This window comes from Thunnus albacares, chromosome 18 (genome assembly GCF_914725855.1).
Source record: "Thunnus albacares chromosome 18, fThuAlb1.1, whole genome shotgun sequence".
In the NCBI taxonomy this organism is placed as follows: Eukaryota; Metazoa; Chordata; class Actinopteri; order Scombriformes; family Scombridae; genus Thunnus; species Thunnus albacares.
This window is the reverse complement of record NC_058123.1, coordinates 17,653,830-17,671,679: the sequence shown is the minus strand read 5'-3', so window position 1 is coordinate 17,671,679 and position 17,850 is coordinate 17,653,830. Positions and strand designations below refer to the sequence as shown.

At 39.7% G+C, this 17,850-nt stretch overlaps 1 protein-coding gene across 7 annotated transcripts in view; it reads left to right on the top strand.

Moving 5' to 3' along the window:
* Positions 1 to 227: 227 nt before the first annotated feature.
* The window catches only part of LOC122968443 (spermatid perinuclear RNA binding protein), an 84,582-nt gene continuing 66,959 nt past the window's right edge, over positions 228 to 17,850 (top strand). For 2 of the 7 annotated variants that reach the window (XM_044333666.1, XM_044333673.1), the window contains exon 1: positions 1,514 to 1,710. The gene's annotated coding sequence lies outside the window, so the exon portion shown is untranslated. Of the gene's footprint in view, positions 336 to 1,513; positions 1,711 to 10,239; positions 10,323 to 10,445; positions 10,478 to 17,850 lie in introns of those variants that run through there. The other 5 variants (XM_044333671.1, XM_044333669.1, XM_044333672.1 and 2 more) reach the window with 5 other exon arrangements.

Below are 17,850 nucleotides of genomic sequence, written 5' to 3'. Positions count from 1 at the left end.
CACATATATACACACACACACAGTGTGGGAGGAAAAAAAGAGAGAGAGCTATAAGGAAGAAAATAGCCTGCATCAATTTGTTTTCTTGTGTCTTCCTCTTCCTCTTGCACCTGTCTGTCTCACTGCACCCACCGTTGTACTGTTCACCGTACAGGTGCGAGCGAGCAGAGGCTCGGGCCGCTCCGCCAATTAGGATCACCGAGCGTGACCACGTGAACAAATCCCGTTGTCTAAATTCCCGTTCGGCGGAGAGCAGCTCGGAGTGAGCGGCAGCGCTGAAAGCCACATTGAGTGGGAAGTAATAACGGCAGGCTTGAGACGGGAGCGTTGTGCAGGTAAATTGCTTTTTTTTCCCTCCCTGGCTATACACTTTTACTGCTTTCGTCCCCTCTCACTATAGCTCTATCAGGACAGGATGCGGCTCAGATGCGGGGCTCTGGGACAGCATGTCTTGGATTAAATTTGTCGTCGGTTGTTCTCCTCCGGTTCAGGACAAACGGCATCATCGGCTGGTTGCACTGCACCGTCTTCATACCCCCCCCTTCCCCACTCCTCACCCCCCTTCTCCCTTTCTCTCCCCCATGCAGGCACGTGAGGCTATTGATAGTTGACAGAAGCCTTGTAATCCCTGACTGATCTGGCTGACCGGTCACGGCCGTTTGCTAAAGTAGAATATTGATTGAACTTAATTTCGCTTCGAGATTTGTTTTAATTGGTAACGCCTGCATAGATTGACGCCGTGCGCGCGCGGGATGCGGGGGGTGCGGTGGAGGGGGGCTGGTGCAAGCGGAGGCAAGCTTTTATTGCTGAATTATTTATAAGACTGTCTGTAATAGGGTATATGCTGCTCTTGGATGGAAAGAGAATCACGGTCAAGATATAGCCTACTTCTAGGTTCTTTCTTATTGTGATTTCTTCCCATTTTTGTATAGATACCGCACATTTTTACCCCACTTTGTTCAGTTTAAACTACTTAGGCGCATTCTCTTATTGTTTTAGCAAAAAAAGTAAAAATTTAGAGCTGAAACAAGTATTTGTTTAGTCGAGTATATCTACAGAATAGCCTTTAACAGCTTTCATAAACGAGTAATCATTAAGTCATTTATCAAGCAAAAAATGTCCAAGAATGTTATGATTCCATCTGATTATGTTAATTTCTGTTAAACGGACAAAATTGGATTCTTGTGACTGGCATCTCACTATGTTCTGACATCTATTGGGGTTCATTTTTTATCAATTAATCAATTAATTGGAAAATATAGCCTATGGATAGGTTTAATTGATAACCACAGATCTGCAGTTGTTTACGTCACTGACACTTTTCTATTCCTTCCGAAAAAAAAACTCTCATAAATTTAATAAATCGGCTAAAGAGATACGTACATGCAGCTCGTTTGCCCTGCTGTGTTTATGCCGTTTTTACAGCCTTTTACTCTACCGGAATGAATCAACCCCGGTCCGCGCATGCGCATTCTCGCCACCATTCATCTCCAGGGATCTCGCTCTCTCGTCTCGTGCGAGAAACCAGCAGGCGGCTCCGGGCTTGCGCTCGCTGCCCCGGTTGTCAAGGCACCAGCAGTCTGTGACTTCTCCTCGCTGCGGCTGGACGTTGACAGCTCAGATCGGCTCTTTTCATTTCGGACTTTTGCCCGTTTGGATTTCTATGTTTTGCCGGCAGTGACGGACTCTCAACAGCTTACTGATAACACCGTAAGTTGGTTGATATTTCTTTTCATAGCTAGCTGTGGTTTTTTCCCCCCAGTTTTTGTTTCGGCTTTACATGCGTCTTTCAGCGCTGTTCATCCCGAGAGAGTGGCAGGAGTTTTATTTTTCTTGCGCTTGGTCTTGGTTTGGTAGAGGTCTGTAGGTTGAAACACATTATCTCCTTTCTTTTTTCTTTTTTTTTTTTTTTAAAAAGGTAGCCTAATTGTTTCTTTATTTGTTTATCCGTCTTCGCTTTCGCTTTTTTTTTGGTGGCGAAAACAAAAAGAGGAACTTTACACGTAATGAAACGTTAACTTTCCTCGTGTTGTAAGTTGACAGTGTTTTCACTCAGTGCTTTCGGAAATATGTTTTGGTGTTTACGTTATGGATAAGATGTTGAGTAAGATGAGGAGACCAGAGGTGGCGGTTTGACCGTATAGCTCATCTTTTACAGCAGGTGTCTGATAGCCCACTTCCGCACTGTGCTGCGAGATACCAGTAGCATGTAAAACCATTGAGGTCTTTTTAGCCCAAATATTTTTCCCTGCTCATGTTATGATATGGCAGGTCCTTCTAGTCGATGTGTCTAATTGTTTGTTTACTATGCGCTGTCCATTATAATTGATTCAATATTTTTTCCCCTTTTATATTTTTCTCTAGGCACTGTTTTAGGGAACTAAAACTAAGTCATTAAGGCACTTTTTTGTTATTTCCTCTTGCAGTTAACCATTGTTTTGTGTGTGTATGCGCGTGTGGACGCGTGTGTGAAATGACAGAGAGAAAGAAATGCTGATCTGCTCTCTGTTCTTGCTGAACCAGCTTGTTGGCATACCGAAACCTGTGCAGCAATTGTAAACGAACACCTTATTATTTCTTGGTCTCACGACAACTGGAAAGATCACAACAGGCGTATCAGCTTGCCAGTGTTAAAAAGGTTCTCACACCTGCCTATCATGCAAAACTTTCCAAACTTCTTCTCAGTGCTGAAACAGCAATATTGCAGATTTGGCTTTTTTTTTTTTTTTTTTTTTTTTTTTTTAAATTGTATATATTTAGCCTCTGTTTTGATCTACTAACTGCTCTCTGCTGTGGGTTGTGCTGGTTTCAGAAGTTTATCAGTTCTTTGTGCTTGGTGGTCTTTGGGCTTGACTAATGGCCTGTTGCCTTTGGGTTATTTTTGTTTGCTCCACCCAGCACCACCCAGTTTCATGTGCAGGAGTCGCCCTTGCTAATACACCCAGCCACACCTGCCTCGCTCAAGTAGAAATGTGGGGTGCCTTTGTTGTAATGCCCAGCCCTTGCTTCACATACATAGATAGAGTTGATTTAGAGATTGGAAACACAGACTTCTTTAGTTGTTGCTTGTTGCAGCCGTATAATGTTCCTCTTGTGCTGCATACAGTGGACTTTGTGAATGTGTAGGAGAAAGGGAGATATGGAGTTTATATCTTTGCTGTTGGTGTGTGTGCGTCTGATTTTGCATTTTCGCTTCTTTCTGTGTGTGTAGTTATATTTTTTTTCTGGGGAATGTGATGGACAAACATCCAGCGGCAGCCGTACATAGTCAGCAGAGTACCAGGAGTACCAAGAGTGTGTATGTACCTGTATACTCGAGTGTGTATGCTCCAGGCTGCCATGAGCACTTTCACAGACTCTTTCTCGTAAGCACTGACTTGGCAGTGAACTCTCTATCAGCATCGAAAAAATAAGACGATGAGAAGGAGGGGGGAGAGCGAGTTAGTATTGTGCGCTTGAGATGCACAATCTGTCTTTGTCTCTCAGCATTTCTTCCTTCGAGCGTTGTTTTCTCTTGGTATTTCGCTTTGATTTCTCTCCTCATCCCTTTTTATTGACATTTGGCTCATCTTTGTCTTGTTATTTCTTTTGATACACTCTCTTATTTCCTTTTTTTGTGAAAATGAAAAGGACAACAAAGTAAAATCCAAGACTTATTTCTATTGACTTCATTAAATCAAGCACTCCTGAGTCGTTACCTCCATATATCCAAAAAATGGTGATTTATTATACATAATATGTACAACAGTGAGGTTCGCTTTAGATTTGGTTGTTTTCCTTTATTTGTTGATATGTAATGTTGATTTATTACACAAATATGCAAAATATAAAATTAGGCACATATTGATCAGTAAATGAATGGTGTTTTCTTCATATTTTGTGTAAAGTCAGATAATATGAAATACATAAGGAGAAGGGAACAGAATTTATAATAATTATATTTTGGCGAGTATGAATGACCTTGATAATAAACACAATTAATCAAATGAACATTAACAACATCAACATTAACAGTTAGACTAAATAAATGATCTGCAGATATGTACTAACAGTGAACAGTGAGAGTAAGAACATAATGTCATTTGTTTGTGTTCACTCTGGATTAAACCTCAGGTTAGTTACTTTAGGTGTAAACCTGTACTAACCTCAGTTAAACAAATGGAGACAGAGCAACATCTGTTGACAAAGCTGGCAGGAGCCACAGAGATGAAGACTACACCAACAATAATGTCATAAAAACATTCCTGGTGATTAGCAGCAAGCATTTCGTTGGTTTTAACTAAACTGTATTATGTTGTTGTTTATAAACCTTGGCGATTAACACTTAAACAGAGAGCTGTGTTTCTCCTGCAGAGGCTGCTGCTGTCAAAAGTCACACAGAAGACATGCACGTAACTACGCAGTGAGAATGCTAACCAGCTAGCATGTTAGCCGGCAAACTGTACAAAACATACAACAGTCGCCGTTTTCCACCCACAGTGTTGTTGCTTCCACGAAAGTAGACAGCCTCTCTTCATCACCAAATACACTGTATGTGGTGACCCATCAGATTCACTGGTAAGAGCCTAGCGGGCTAAGAGCGCAGCCTTCCCCGCGTGAATTTCAGCGAATCACGATGCATTTCATCAGTCATGTGGCTTGAAAAATCTTCTAAATCGTTGCAGACTGATTGGCCAATCAACTTTCCCTGTATAAACTTTTACTGGCCTGGGGCCACCTGACCATGGGTTATGTCAAACCCTGAGGCTTAGTACCATTTTTTATTTAGCATTTGCTGTTTGGTGGCTTTCCTGGTATTAAACAGGTGACTGAATCACTCAAAATGGATTTGGATTGATTTAATGGATTTCATTTCCACTAATGAAAGTTACTTGAGTACAGATATCAGGATTAAGGATACATATAGAACTTGCAACACATAAGAACACCAAGCATGCATGGCAAAGACACACACACACAATCACAGACATAATAGAGTGATAATAGAATAAATAAATAAATAAATGAATATATAGTAAATAAACATTATTTAATTACATTTCCTGTCAAGTCCTGTATGTAGCCCAAAGTCTCAAAACACCAGCTGCATCCTTAGATCTTGATAAGGAATGGATGATAAGGCAAAACTTCCCCTCAAAAAACCTTTAACATGAAAAAACGAAGGAAGAAACCTCAGGAAGAGCAACAATTATATTCTGAAGATTACAATGTCTGGTTTCTGTCTTTTTTCACTCTTAAGTTTGTCCTCTTCCTCTTCTCTGGCTGCTGTCATCTCTTTAAACCCACCAATGTGTGTGTGTGTGTTGTGTACGATTGGGAGCAGCATCACGGTCCCTTGGCTGCTCGGGTTCTGGTTTGCCTTATGTTATGCTCTCGGTTTAAACAGTTTAGAGTCTCAGTAACACACACACAGTAACAGAGAACATACAATAGGGTGAGCAACACACACTCTCTCTCCCTGACACACACATGCACACACAAGGGGAATCTCTCTGCTGCCATTGCCTCAGCAATTTGTGCGTATTTGATGCCCGGTGCCTATCAGCGAAACAGGAGTCTGCCTCCCACTTCTCAGATTCTAGCATACAGCAGCACATTTAGAGTCTCATCTGGAAAGGAAATGTAGCACTAATCCAATTGGCTGGAGCTTTAGTAAAAGCTTTCCTAATTGGCCGATATGGCAGCTGGCTGCCAAGGCTCCAGTAAGCACAACAGGGAGTTGGGGAGAGTCCCAGTGGTACTGTGGTGCAGGAGAAACAAAACAAAGAGCAGATAGCAGGCGTGCGCTACTGTTTTTAATATTCGTGAACATGGCAATAATAAAGGACCCATCTGCACTGCTGACTCAGATCCATCCAGCTGACCATATCTCATTTTCAGCTGTGTTGTTTGCCATGCACATATGCAAATATACACATGCGCACATGCAAACCCACACTCCCCCTGCATTCCATCTGCAGGAACAAGAATGGCTTTCGTCAAACAAACATGTTTGAGGAAACATCTTTCCAACTGGTTTAGGAACAAAGCTTTCAACACAGGAATATTCACTGTGTGTGTGTGTGTGTGTGTGTGTGTGTGTGTGTGTGTGTCTGTGTTACAAGAGGAAGAGTGCTTCTTAGCAGAGAAAAAATGCCAGCAGCCACTCCTGTTTCCTTTCACTTCAGTGTGGAATCCAGGAATAACTTAGAGAGACATAGACAAGAGATCAGAGAGAGAGAGAGAGAGAGACAGACAAGGAGAGAGACAGCGAGACAGACAGAGGCAGAGAGTGTGAGAGATGGCCATGTAAGGTTTCCTGCACCACGGCTTGCATCACTAACCTGAAATGAACTATGCAGGGTTTAGTTTCCCAAGTCACTGTTAACTTGAACTTTGGCTTTGCGTGGTTAGCTTACAATGGAACAAAGGCAGCCTTCACCACAAGATGTATTAGGGAACCTACAGAAATAATAGCGAGATTTCCGGAGGAATGGCTTGTTTTTTTTTGCATTCCCAGCTTATTGAGTAATGGCATTGTTGCTTAATATAGCTACTGCATATGATGAATTAATTTCCCATAAATCCTATGGAATTTTAAAGTATGATTTCTTGAATGAAGACAAATTCCTTTTTGTACATTTTAGAAAGTTGTAATTTTTTTAAAATCATTGTCTTGAATCTGATTGAATTTTGTCTCAATATAAAAGGTGAAATTACTGTAGAAGTAGAGTTAATACAAGTACGTTGTTCAATCCATGATGATAAATGTTTTGTTTTTTTTTCAGAGATTGAGTGCAATATTTCTTTAATTAGGCAGGCCAGTGAAGAACACACACAGTGGTTTGTTTATCATCTTTGCTCTGCTCACAGAATTAAAAATCAAATATTGACATTTTTATTACATGAGAAAGGGATCCAGATGGCATTGTAAACCACTTAGTGTGGGTTTACACAGAATCCCTGTTCTACAAATTGAAATTAACCTCAAAGAACCTATTTTATTTTACTGTGCGCTGACGCTGAACAAAAAACATTAAAGGTAAAGTCAGCAATTCTAATCCAGTACACTTTTTTGTCAAAATCAGCAAATATCTCTTCATGGTCCGCTAGCTGTCCCTTCTGTGTGTGCACTGTTAAAAAAAAATCTGGTGTCCATACACAGCACTAGCTCTGTAAATGGGCATGTACACACAGCAGCTTGGAGCGAGCCATACAACACTAGTTGTCCAATCAGCAACAAGGGACGGGGGAAGTCAACAGAGCAGCTGTCTGTGTGAGGACATGACAGTCTCCCATCTCCAGCACCCATTGAATTAGGAGGGAGGGCTGGCAAACTGGAGAGAGAGAGAGAGAGAGAGAGAGGCCGTGGAAAATTCACATAGAAAGTGTTTTCTCACGGTACAGATACGCTTCCATTTTATTAAACGTATCAATCCACACTGAATTCGAGACAGTCTCACAGTGACCCCTCACGTTTTTTTACGCTCTGAGTCTGTTTATATCACATTTAGTGAAGCGTAATCTGAGCAGGCAGCTGTTTAAATCATCGTAACCGTATCAATGAATCAATAAACACGAGCACTGTTGATTTCTTCCTGTGGAGTCGACATGTAAACTATTTTGGTTCAGTAAATTTCTGCTGTCAGTCAGCCCGGTGAAGGCAGTTTGGCAGCTGCTTCTGTGGACAGAGACGCTGAATGCAGGTCGAGTGAGAAGTGCGGAGAGTGTGGATGAACTGTTGTGCTCACATCAGACGATTTTTTTTTTTCCCCCTCATGAGTGGAAAGTGTGAGAGGAACAGAAGTGACTACAGCTGACGCGTCGCTCTGGATTCTGCCATATTTCTCTTTTGGTTGTCCATGAATTTGGGGGCGGAGCTTCTGAAGGAGCACGAATGCAGGGGTGTATTTGTTTGGGTGTTTAGTAGCAAATATCAACAATCTTTCCCCACAATGACTGACTCTAACTTTAATCTTTTGCTTATCAGTGCTGCAAAACTATGAATGATCTGATGAATGTGACATAAAGTTCTCCATGAGCATGTACACATGAAACACCTAATGGTCAGTTTACATTCATTCATTTGAGGAATACATTTAAACATATTCATGTGATTGATTAAAGAGCATCTGATCAACATTTTCCTTGGTATTTTGATCAAATCTGAGCCTTGTGTCTCCCAACAGTTTCAGTTCACTGCTCAGTGTCACTGGGTGAAGGCCATATTTATAGAGGGAAGCTTTTAGAAGTCCGCTCTCTGCATATTCCATTTCACTTGCCTATGTGGTGATGAAATTACCAGGAAGAGGTTGTGGTGATGGACATGTACGCAAGGAGTGTTAAGAATGTGCTACAATATGCAAGTATTGCATTTCTCTGGCAAAATTATGACATGCATGCGCAGTACTGTGCAAAGGTTTTAAGTGCTTAAAGTAAAGTGAGGATACTAAAAATAATGCTATAAATACTTTTTATTTATCAATTAACTTCATACAAAGTAAATAGTAAATAGAAGAAACCTAAATGAAATCAATATTTGGTGTGACCACGCTTTGCCCTTTAAACAGCACTAGTTCTCCTCACAGTTTTTCAAGCATCTTGGAGAACTTGCCACAGCTCTTCTGTGGATTTAGGCATCTCAGTTGCTTCTGTCTCTTCATGTAATCCCAGACTGACTCCATGATGTTGAGATGAGGTCTCTTTGGGGGCCGTACAGCAAGATGTCCACAGGTGTTGTTTCCTAACCCTAACCTATACCCGAACCATAGTTTATTTGCCATTACCATGATTTTTTCCAATTGGCATTATACACCAAAAAAACCTGCAACAATTAGTCATGTAATTGATTAGTTGATTGAAAATTAATTGCCAACTATTTTGATAATTGATTAATCATTGTGAGTCATTTTTTGAGGAAAAATGTCCAAATTCTCTGATTCCAGTGTCTCAAAAGTAAACATTTTCTGATTGGTTTGTTTAGTCTTCTGTGACAGTTAACTAAATATCTTTTGGTTGTGGACTGTTGGTCAGGACAAAACAAGACATTTGAAGACATCGCCTTAGGCTTTGGGGCACAGTGATTGACATTTTCACCATTTTCTGACATTTTATGGACCAAACAACTAATCAATTAATTGAGAAAATAATGGACACATTAATTGATAATGAAAATAATCATTAGTTGCAGCCCTAGATAAGAATCTAAACATTTAAAGTGCCTAAAACCTTTACACGGTGCTGTACGTGTACAGTACAGGCACTGAACAAGTGACTGGAGAATGGGTGAAGAGAATGTGCTCAGTTTGACACTTAGATATAGGAGGCCCATCTGCTCTATCACTCTACTACTGTGACTCACTGAATGTCACCTCTCAGATCTGCCTCGCACGCAGTCGCTCTCTCTCTCTTCTCTCTCACACACAAACACACACACACATTGACAGCAATATGACACATATATTGTACACATGTTGATAACCCATTTACACAGACCCCAGCCAAACTCTCAGCTCTCACTCTCTCTCTTTCTCTATCGGTCTCACACTTTCTCTCCCACTCATTTACTCACTCACTCACTCCAACATGCTCACACACGCAGCCCTCCCCTGTCTCCTCTTCTCATGTCCCAGCTCTGCTTACTGTGTCAAAAAGAGCTTAGATCAGGGAAACCATAGCTTGACCTCATTCAGACTTCCTGGAAGATTGGGCTACTTATTTAAACCAAGCAGACCATGTTTGGATCATGACTGGGAGGTTGCCAATTTAAATCCCAGTATAGTTCAACAAATTTGATTGAACCAAACTACTGTCAGCGTGCCGTAGAGCAAGGCACTCAGCTCCATGTGATCCAAAAAGCAATAGAAGACTGGGGTTGTACCAGGAAACTCTTAAAGCAGGAATAATGGAGGGACATTTTTCTTCACTTTCCTAATAGGCCTAATAAGACTATTCACACTTTCATTGGGCCAATAGGGAAAAAATAATCAACAAACCTTTGTAAAATGTAAATGCTGTAGCGTATTATAAATTATAACTTGTGTACGTTATTTAAATTACTTTTAAAATGGTTTGATTTTTTGTTTTATTTCTTTAGAATCACTGTTTAACAGAACAATGAAATCACTGTTACTAATCTCTGTGTTACAACTCATAGTAAATTATTAACAGTTTACTGTACACAAAGTGAAAGGCTTGCTGCGATTATGAGCTTCATCTGTAACTGTTATGTCTCTCCATTCATCTTCCTTATTAATACAGTACATTAGGCAGAACAGATGAGGAGTTGGAGTGGCTATACTCGCTTTGGTAACAAACAGGAAGAATACAGCCAACTCTTGGAGGTGTGTAATGTCTGTTTGTGTTAGTTGTCAGTGCCTTGAAAAACGTGATCTATCTCAGTCTGCCCTATTATATATATTTGTATATATAATATTCTTTTTCTCTCTCCTTCACGTCACTAAAAGGAGGAAGCAGAGAGGCAGAGCTTTATCAAAAGGTAAAAGATTGCCAGTAAGAAATTCTTTTTTTGACTGACACGCAGCTAATACATTGTCTATGTAAGTGTGAGGTAGATAATTGCTTAAATACAGCATACATGGTCCCTCACTCAACCTTTCCAGAATAATAGCAAAAGTAGGTTACACGGTAGCACAGGAGTCCTTAAAATTGTCATAAAGAGCTGTAGGTAAATCTGTCTCCATTAGGCCTAAAGCAAGTATTTGTGCTGATTTAATAGGTACCCACAAGAAAAAGTCTTGGGACTAATTTTGAGTTCTGCACCAGAGTTTGAGAACACACACACACGCCCAGAGAACATGAATTACATCTGAATTGGAGAAATGAGGAAAAATTCATACTTACACTTAAAAACAATGATATTTTTGCTTTGTGTGTGTGTGTGTGCATATGTTGCCCGCAAGCAATATTTTTCGCTCTACTACAATGACCCATTGACCGGTGTTAGTAGATTAATTGCTGCTTTCATGTTAAGCTGTGGCGTATCACCCAGTAATTGGTAATGGAGATTATCAGCGAGATGCTATGTGGGTCTCTGTATGTGTGTGCGTGGGGTGTGAGAGATTTCTTTATCTGATTAGGACGTTTATCTAATAAAGTGGGATTTATGGGATTCTACTCTCTCTCCGCTGCACACACACCAGTCCAAGCTGACACACACACACTAGCGGAGGAAGAGGATCACTATTAAAACAGCACGTATATCCCTGTAGACCTGCATGCTGTTGACAAAATCATATTTCATATTGCAGTGCCTTTGCTGAAGGCGACAGAATATAACACATCAGGACACAGTTACCTGTACGTGACTTCTTTTTCAAGTGTTAAAGCTGAAATCTGTAATTGTTTTTAGTACTGAAATGAGTTGTTGATTAGACATAAAATGGCAAGTTTATTACTGATAAACAGTTAGGTGATTTATACATTTAAAACACCAAACACACAGCTTCTCAAATGTGAGGATAGTAAACTGAAAACCCTTTTGATTTGTTTGACTCAATCAGGTGAAAAAAGCTATTTGAAGACTATTATTGTTTTTCATATTATTTTAGGCTAAATGATTGATTAACAAAATTGATAGATTATTAGTTGCAGGTTTTAATCTGGTTGGAAATGCAGTCTGCTGCCAATGCCATATAATTTTATCACTTCAGTATGGTAATTTTTTCAATTTTTACTCGATATCAGCAACAATCAGACAGAACAACTTGCATAACATTCAAAAAGCTGCAGAATTCATCTTTAAATAGGGTAAAAAAAAGTAATCCATCTATCTATCTATGTATATGTGTTTGTGTATATATATATTGCATGTACAGTATTACAGTGTACCGATAAAATCATGTGCTAGTGTGTGTGTGTGAATATGTGCAACATCACAGACACATAAATCAAAGATATTAATGTATACACACATACTTCTGTGTATACATTGTGTCAAAGCTACTGAGCTGTAACCACCCGTGCTTGTTGCCCTTGCTGGGAGGATGGGGATATAAAGCACAGGATGCAACAGAGTAACACACACACACACACACACACACACATCCATATGTATGCCTACTATGAGCAGAGAAACAGGGCTTGCAGCGGAGCTTCACCATATTTCTCCTGAGATCTTTTGGAGCCACATCATTGTGTCACTCCAGCACACACATCAGTGTCAGGCTGACTTGCATAAGCAAAGCCACCGCTCAGTCAGCTGCCTATGTGTGTTTGTGTGTAGTTGTGAAAAGAAAAGCAGGGACAGGAGAGCAAGTGTATGTGTGCAAAAATATTTTCTAGTGTGCATCCGTATGTTTTGCTTGAATCAATAAGTCATCTCACTGCCTGTTTGTCCTATCTACAAATTGCTTGGTGCCAAAAAATGATTTTTCATTCTTTGCTGTTTTATGGCATACAGCTCATTCTCATTTTCTGTGTTGTGGTATTAAACACACACAGGCAGAGGATGCCAAACTGAATCAAAGAGTGAATATCTCTGTTTGATGTTTATTAAAATATTTCTCCAGTTAATGTATCCTATAATTGTGTATATAAATATGGGATGTAATGTAATGTATGGGATGTGTGACAGCATGCCCTTTAATCAATGAAAAATATGTCTTGTATTGCTTTAAAATCTGTTGACACTGCTGTTGGTGGAAAAAGGTGCTGTCTCTTCCTCAGTCATTTAATGTTTGTACTGAGTTTACAACAAAAAAGTTGTTATAAAGTCATTTAAAATTAAAAGAAACTAAGAGTTGAAAAATAGTAAATTACCTCACAATTTTAAAATGACTAACTAGGGGTTGTGTGAATGCATCAATCTTGTGTCTGAACCTAAATATTAAGACTGTCTGCTTGTGTCAGCAAGCTTATTCCAAAGCAGAGAAAATGATTTTCCCCTGAGACCCTGTATCTTGAGAGACGACAGCCTTTTTGTTAAGAGTGATGTAATCACATACTCTGAGTTGTAACACATTATGTAACTCAAAACATTTGATCAAAATGTGCATTTAATGGGCGCTGAGACTTACCATCTGTGACTGTAGTAGCTGTTGAATCCATATAAAAATAGGTGTTTTTTTTTCTGCCTAGCTGATAGACCTATTTATTTTTCCGACTGACTTTGATCTTATCTGTTGAACTCTAGAGAACTTTGCTGTATATCATAATTTGTTGGGATGTTTGCTCTCCATGGTGCTGAAATTCTTAGTTTCATTGAGAAGTGAGTAATTATTGTCTTTACTTCTGTAGCAACTGCTTGATATCAGACAGCTACTGTATCTCTACCTCCAATATCTTATTACTTAAGCTTTATAACAGTTGCAGTTTCATTGGCTGGTACAATAAGTGGTTGTTCTGTCCGGTCATGTATCTAATCTACATCAGTCTGTTGGACTCCTGGTAAACATTATGGTTTTTTGATTTAAGTATTTGTATTGTTGTTGATCTGCTTCTCTCTGCTGTAGTGTCATGATTATTCTCCAAATGGCTCAGACCTTAATCCATTTCCATCCTACTCAGGACTTTTACATGGTCTGTTCTGCCACTACCCCTCTGGGCTTTATTTGTTGCTGCAACCTACACTTCATCTGGATATCCTGTATACAGTATCTAAAGAATGGTTTATCATGTTGTTGACAAGTATTATGGCGTTAATCTACCATAATCTGTAAGTTTTGTACTGCTCTTTCTTTGTATTTTTTGCTGCAATAATGACAGAAAAAGCTGAGTATATTTTATCCAATACCCTATCAATAATATATTTGGTGATTGGGAGAATGTTTGTCACTACAGTATGTGAGTTGTCAGTATGTTCACCAAGGCAATTTGGTCTACACTGAATTAAATGGTGACTCTTGATATTGATTTTATGTATAGATTGAAGATCAACTGTTTTTTTTGTTTGAATCAATACTATTTGTGTAACACCCACCCTACCATGCTGTTATCTATGAGTCTCCCAGCTTTTAGTACAGTAAGTGTGAATATTAATCTGACAGCATCAGTGGTGATTTGCTGATGTGAAAATTTGCTGGTTTTGGATTTTGCTTTGACATCATTGCTACAACGCCTTTGCTACGTAGCCCACAAAGTGTAAAAAGATACATTTTGATAGGGGGGGGGGGGGTCGATATGGTAGAAGCTTGTTAATTGGGAATCCATGCCAGGTTTTATTTCCGCTGGAATGCACCGCTATCCGCTATAGATCGCTTAATGATGACGAGAGGATGTAGACCCCCAAAGAGAGAAGCAGTGAACGATTTACAGGGCAATAACAGATGTCAAGGGGAAAAAGCAGAATATCAAGTGTGGAAATGGGTTGTCTGAACAACTTCCCCTCACTGGCAGAGCCGTGCGCCCATCAGACTGAAACATCTCCTTCGAGACATGTCCGTTTCAGGATGCAAAAGAGCAAGGCGTGTTACCGCTAACTGTAATGGAGCGACCCACACAACGAGAGAAGCAAGTTATTTTCCAAATGAAATTAAAGTTGCATGAAAAACAGATCAGCTCAGACACATTGAATTAGAAGGCTAATGCCACATTCAGCCTGCCTGTCCTGGCAAGGATTCGGATATGTTTCCTATAGCTCTTTTTCAGCATCAGGTTCTTGATGATAGAGATACAGACCACAATCTTACTCAGTGTTGGCGAATCAAGGTTAAGGATCTTATTGGACGAATGTACAATACAGCACAATGTGGTCATTAGAGAGGGAGGGGACGAGAAAGCAGCACTCTGTAGTGGCACAGGGGAACAGAGCATCCTCCGTGGGGGGTGGGATCCTCTTTACAGAGCAGGGCTCACCTGAACAGTGGAGTATTATTGTTGATGGTACTCAAAAATCATGGAATTCAGCTCTCCTTTGACATGGAATATTAGCCTGTGACTTCACTCTCGTGATTTATTCATATCCATCCAACCTACTTCCTGCTTGAATATTAACCAAAGAAGGTAACCCGCTGGTCGCTCTATTTATAGGTTTTGCTTATTAGCTAAATAGTTCTGAGCACATGCAGAAGGGTTTAGGTGCACCATTTAATGAGTGGCACCACCTCTAGCCAAATTTGCCGTGTGTTTTGTAGTGATATTTGCAGTTCACTGCTCTCTTTTGGCATAATATTTGTGATGCCCTGCCAAATCTACTGTAGCCGTCGAGAGGATTTTTATGTCTATGGATTTTATGTCTGTGTGCTTGCTACTTTACTAGCAGCTTTATGTCAAGATAGCCATGTTCATCTGATGTTCTGTTCTTGCACATGTGGAATACATTGCATGTCAATCATTACATTGATGATTGACATACATGACACGTTGATTTATTGGCTGAAAGGCTGGTTGGCATGTAGGTGTGTAGAAAACTACAGCTTTTTCATGACACTCTTGGGAACAGTGAGATAACCACTGATTCCCTCCTAAAGACTGCAGTTACACAGATGGCGGCAGTTAAATAACGTGTGTGCTTGTGTTATGCATTTATTATTGTTAAATTATTAAATTCAGGCAGGCACAACACACATAGATGCAACAAGGTATGTGCTGTTTGTTTCTTAGGCAACAGTAACTGCACTGCAGATTTGTTCTGTGCAGCTAACATACAGACATCACTGTCACTATAATTCCAAGCTAAACAGGAAGTCTGTTGTCTCATAAGGTTAACCATACCGCCCCCTCTGTAACGTAAAGTGGTGGAGTAAACTTTGTGGTTGTTTCAGTGCTGCTGAATGAATAGGGCTGTTAACATAGAGGACTTAATTACATTTCCTCATTCTGTGTAGTTCTAGTCAGACTTTATCTGTAGAGTATGCTGTACTGTGTCTCTTTGGTAGGTTGTGTCAGGTCAATGGTTTGTTTGTGTGTGTATGGATCATACACTTCAGTACATGCACACACACAGGTATGCATAATACAGTATGTATGTGTGCAAAGGTGGTTTCAGTGAGTTATGTTCAATTCTCTAATTAAGATTTTTCCCTAAAGAGCAAAGTCTCAGTGAAGAAGGAAGATTTTAGGTTTAGTCACTCATTAAATGGCTTTATTGTTTTAATGCTCATGGACTTTAAACTTTGCAGTTTGAAAACACAGCATAGCATTGTTATATGTCAAAAACATTTTTGCAAAACAGTTTGCTAGATTGCTGTTTCTTTAAACCAACCAGTAGTTATGCAGGTGTTGAAATAAAAGGAAAGCGATATGACACATGAACAAACACATGTGCTGTACTTGTGGGTTATGCAGCTGTGGTTTCAGTAGAGTCAGCAGAAATATCACAGATACACTCGTACAATAGCAATGTAGCAATGCATTTAAATGTAAAATTTCAGGAAAGAGATTTAATGGCAGATTTTTTTTTAAAATCCATGTAGTTAAAAAGAAAGAAATTACATTTTGCATAGTTTTAGTTTTTTGCTGTTTTTTTGCACATATATTACAGTACTTGAATGCTTTAAAAGTCTATTGACTAACTACTGTTACAAAAACACTACTGATAGAAAGTATTAAACACTGTATTCTTTAATATCAAAATTTTAAGGAATAACAAGTATAAACATAGTTTGAATAAGAAGATATTAAATTGCATGTCCAGAATGGCTCAGAAAGAAATTGCAAGTGTGCCGTTTAAGCTATCAATAACCTTAAAGTTTTTAAGATCTATTAGTAACCCTTCCCTTCCAAATTATTGCACGAAGCCAAAAAAAGTGAATTACTTTCTAAATACAGTAGTTATTAAGTTCATGAATTGTTTACACACCACAGCCAACACTCTATTCATCATAGAAGGCAGACAGAAGCCTGGCCACATAGTGCTCTCTCTCAGTGAACTTGAGTAGCTATTTGCTGTCAAATATCTTCTGTAGCAGCTCTGTAGTGCAGTGTTTCTTCAGCTGAAGGCCTCCACATGACAAGGATAATATTATTTTTATGCACATGAGGATAGACTAAATTTACTCAATGGGTCCTTGGTTAAAAAGGTTGCAGTGTATCCCTGCACCATTAAAGGCCCTGCGCACCCGCACAGGTGTTTTCACTTATCCAAGCTGATTAGACCTCTGCTCAGGTTTGAAGGTGGGCAGGGCTATGCTGGCCATTATGTTAGGTCACCAGATTACATACGTGTAATTTGTCCCACCCCAGCAGTTGTAGCAAAGCTAACAGGAGAGTGAGGAAGCTGTCATTCAAACACAGTCTGCTCACTCCTGAGAAGAGCTCTAATCATCGTCATCAATCAATCATGCAAAATAGGTGAAATCACTTGTGTTAGTGAAAAATTGGTGTGCAGGACCTTATGTGGGAGTTAGAGTATTTAACTCATAGGTATTTCTCCTCCTCTCTTTCATACAAATGTAAACACATCAACGCCGACATGCCGCCCTTGCCACCCTTGCCACCATCACATGTGCATGTCAGTACACAAACACAAATACAGCTGGTGGTTTAGGTGGAAAAACATGGAACCCTGGGGGTGCTGCTGCAGTGCATTACATATGCCGTAGTCAGCTCAGGCTATTTCTGTTGCCCCTCGTCAGCCAGCCAAGAAGCAGCTCTGCCCATTTTGGACCAGCCCTGCAGGTTAATCCATTTAGGCCATGAGTTCTTAATCATTTTAAGCTCTGGACTCATTTTAAGTAAATGTAACTCTATCTAGGCGCATGGGCACATTAAAACATCCTATGTTATTTTTGCCAGTTGCCATGTAATTAGCAGAAACATGGTGAGTAAAAGGAACAAAGAGGTAAAGGTTACCTTAATTATTCTGCAGCAGATTGACCTTTACCAAGAGGTTATTTGCACACTGCTTTTCATATTATTGCTTACCTTTTTTATGCTCTATTTGAGTTCAAGACAGAATACACAGGTGGGAAA